Source organism: Scomber japonicus, chromosome 9 (genome assembly GCF_027409825.1).
Source record: "Scomber japonicus isolate fScoJap1 chromosome 9, fScoJap1.pri, whole genome shotgun sequence".
NCBI classification, from domain to species: Eukaryota; Metazoa; Chordata; class Actinopteri; order Scombriformes; family Scombridae; genus Scomber; species Scomber japonicus.
In genome coordinates, this window is record NC_070586.1 from 31,956,594 (window position 1) to 31,961,122 (window position 4,529).

The window sequence follows — 4,529 nt, forward strand, 5'->3', positions numbered from 1 at the left end:
CCTCTTGTTCCTGTCAGTAATAAGAGAGCATTGATCTCATTGACAAATATGGGGCTGAGCCACAAGATTTCACACTCACTGTACACTTGATTTTACGCCTCATTTTAAAACGGATGAGCACTCTCTGTACAGACACAAAGCGGCATAATCAGTTATTTGTACTTCCAGATTTAGAGACTGTCTTTCAATTAGTTAATTAGTAGCTGAATGGTATTAAGTTGTCCCGCTGCCTCGGCCCTTTCTGTGCTCAGTGCTGTGAGTCCTCTATTATTGATGCTCAGAGGCGCGTTCTCCAAGCCCTGCACAGCTCTCCTATGGAGCTAAAGACAGCAGGAGGAGGGCAACAAACAAAAGCAGGACAACAAAAAGAGACCCTCTAGCTACTCAGTTTGGTTCTTTGCTGTCCCAGTGTGTCTGCTGTCTGCATGCTACAGCTGTGGCTGGCTGAAACCTGCTTCAAACAGCTGTCTCTAAATGTGGCACAGAGACCTCAGACAACAAGGTGTACAATGGATGTCTACTCATTTGAATTAACAACATGTAGTTCTTTGACAGGGTCGAGGGAATATCACTTAACTATAACTGAGCCAGTCAAAGAAAGAGTGGTTTTATGGTACCTATCTTGTTTTGGAATCAATCATTTTTTTAGAGGGCGTTTGTATAGTTGTCTTGCTCCTAACAAAATCAAGCACATATCTTTTTATGTTTAGTTTTCCACAAATTAATTGACGAAGATTGGCAGTATTGGTGAGTTTACAGTAGAACAAGGAATCACAAAGTTTTGAATGTATGCAGCTTCAATTCTTATATGAAAGTCAGCCTAACTAACAACTTTTTGAGTTGGGTGTCATGTTCATTGGCAATACTTGAAACAGACTCTATTCATCAATAGGTGCATACAATAAAGCATAGAGGACAAAAGCACTGTTGGTATCTATATTTGTTGCTGCCCACTAACATACCAGTACAAATCTCCACAAGGTCTGGGCATGTCCGAACTTGATTTACTCTTCTCTGATACACTGTGGGAAAAAAGGGTGTCTTCAAATTTGGAAAAGTAGTGTTCTACATGAGTTTAAACTCTTTAAACGGAGATAGTGACAGATTTCACATTGATGTCCAATTTCAGAGTTTTTCAGGTCTCACTAAATGAAAGAGAGCTTTGGAAAACTTTGTGGGATTTTTCCACAAAGATTTGATTGTGTTTTGAAGACATTGACTGGATGTACTTTTAAACGGGAAGAGGAGGACAGCAGACATTTCACTTAAGAGATACACCTCAATGGATATAAAAATGAAGGTTTAATTAAATAATCTGTAATATATGTGTATTTCTAACTCCAAATGTTATGATATTGTGTATCTTTTTTACACAGGAATCCTCCAGAGTATCAAGAAACAATTCAATTATTTTGAGCATATGTCAGTTTCTAACCCCTATCCCTAACCCTAACTAACTTACATTTCTCCTGATGTTGTATTTTACACTGTATAGTCGCTATATCCATAGAGATGCATTGAAATGGGTCAAAGCATAATAGAAAACCATGTGTGTTGGCTCAGTCATTAGCACTGCTGCTTCATCAAGGCTGCCCTGCTGAGTTTGAATCTGTTCCTTACCGCATAAATTCATCTTGTCCCCATGTTCACATGAGCTTCTTCCACATTCCAGAAAGCATGTGTTCTCTATAGGCTTGTACTCAGTTTTTTGTGAATCTCTGGTGATGAATTGGTGACCTGTCCTGAAAGTTTCCCTCCCCTCTGCTTATTAAATGCCGGGAAAAGTTCCATGTGACCTTTTGCAGAGGCAGGTATTGAAAATGTATGAATGGGTGAAAACTCTCAGGACAAACTGCTGCACTGCAGGTCAAGATCATAAATGCACAATGACAGCAAAATCTTGTCCATCTGAGACATACTCGTTCTGGGCGGCGGAGTCAGCTCAGCCAACATCATCTACATTATGTCTCCAGAGAAAGCAGGCAGTTTGCCATGGCAACTGAAAGACAAGAACTATTGCTGTTTCTCAAAGAAATCCCCAAAGAGGAGCTCTGTCTTCAACTCTGTGAGCATCATGTGGAAGGCAGCTACTACTTGTTCTGCAAAAGGGCCTCAGAGATTTATCTTAAGAAGTACTAAGCCCTGGTAAGAAAAAGAAAAAAGAGGTTGCATTTGTGAATCAGTGATATTCAGGAAACACTTCTTTTGTTATTTAAATGGAAGAAGGGAGTATAGCAGAATAATAAAAGGTAGTGATGGGGTTATTTAGGGATTGCAATGTCAATCAATAATATTTCAATTATCTACAAGATCGACTGTACAGACATCAGTTATCCCCAGAGGATGATCTCATAACATAGGTGATCCCCTGATGTCACATGATTAGCATGCTAACATTTGCTAATTAGCTTCAAACACCAAGTATAGTTGAGCCTGATGGGAATGTAGGTGATCTAGCTGGTATGGTCCCCAATGAATCCTGATGACTTTGGTGATAACCTGAGTTTTCCTCAAGTGCTGCGAGGTTAACGAGGTTATTGAATTAGGTTATTTTTGGTTTCTACTGAAATATCAATGGGATGAATTGCCATGAAGTTTCCCTCTCAGCGTCAGGGTTATTTTAGTTTTGAAATTGTCATTAGTTTTTACTTTTATGTAGTTTTTCAGGGTTTTTTTGTTTCAGTTTAGTTTGACTGAACTGAACAGGAGGCAGTAAAAATCGGAGGAGACAACGAAACAACAACAAAAACAAAGCTGCTTTATCTGCAATTCTAGTTCGTTTTGTATAGTTCATTGTAGTTTTTATGTAGTTTTTTAGTTAACTTTTCACTGCTAGTTTTAGTTTCAGTCTTAGTTGTAATTGACTATAATAACCCTGTTCAGGATGAACTGGAATAATTCCATTTAATATTTCATCTAGGGCCATAATCAGCACAACATTTTTAATTTATCCATCACCTACAAGGGAACTCCATCGATTTTACACATCAAAGCCTGCACAAGAGGTAGCACCAGGTAATAAGACAGTGTTTTATTATTATAATTTGTGTGAGGTGACCCTTATGTCATCCTTAATCATTCTAAAAAGGACATGTCCTACTGACCCCATGGTAACTGCATATGTATTGTATCCCCCTGAGAATCACTGTCTTGTCAGTGTACCTGACATTATGTCAACTTGCATCAAGTGTGATGGAGAATCACGATACAGCCTCAGTGCTGCTTTGGTTGGATTCTTCAAGTCAGTACACTCTATACATATTTATTCAGATTATGTCTTTTAATAAGTCTGTACACAGTATATCATGTATCTAAGGAAGTTGTAGGGTTTAGTTGGTTTAGAAAGAGATGTTATTGTAAAAAGCAGAATCATCAACAAACACTGTGGCACATACTAAAATTTATATGGGACCGAATCCCAGAAGAAAAAAAAATCAATGCACCAACAGAATGCCAAACACAGCCAGAAACAGAAACATTTCATTTGCCAAGCATAATCAAGGTTTTTGAATTTCTAACATCCATGCAGACAGTAATTGGCAGCTGCTAGGATTTTGCAATAAAAAGCCAGTCATGGTGGCATGGCTGTGCAACTATTTGTACTCGACTCTGTGTGTTTTGTGTGTATTAATCGTCTCTCTAAAGCCCTCTCAGAGCCGGAGGTGACCTGATCAAGATCTGCTGTGGCTGGCTAGCTCCTCTGTGAGAAACGGGCCAGGCTGACATGTGTCAGCCATGATAAATGAGCAGGTGTTTGGGTCGGTGTTAAGTAAATGGAGTCATTATTGATGACCTCAGAGCTCCCTGTGTGTTGCCAGTATCAGTGATGACTTCCAGGCCCCCGCTGCAGTAAATGGGGATGTTGTGACTCTCTGGGTCAGGAAAGGACTAACAGCCTAGGGGCCAGGCTGCAGTGTCTGCCATGGCAGGGTTAAGTTGACTTACTCGGACTGATGACCTCAAGGGGGGAAGTTCACTGGCACTCGGACTGTGTGGCAACCTCTGTGTGACTGGCTGTGACTTGCTGCTGTTTTGACGGTTAGAATTTAAATTTACAGTCACGTTTCAGAGAGATAAGCAGAAATGCAGAGATGAAAATGAGTGTGCACTAATGCAACTGTATTCTCTCTCTGAGGAATATAGAGACTGATGCACGCTTTTATAGCTAGCAGGCTAGACTATAACGCTCTACTTTCTGGTCTGTTGAAGAATACAGTTAATTAGCTACAATTAATTCAAAATTCGTCAGTGCACGAGTGCTGACTAAGGCCAGAAGAACAGCACATATTATGCCTATTCAGTCTTTACACTAGTTAACTGATTTTTTTTTTTTTTTTGTTTATTTGTTTTATCAACATTTTAGTATTGATCATTATGATTAATTTATTGTATTTTATTTTTATTTTACAATTTTTTTAAAATTATTGTTTGTATTATCTTTTATTATTTATATTTTATTATCTTAACCACCCAACTTTTATTGTTGTCTTATTCATTTTTTATTTTATTTTCTTTGCTGTGCATTAGTC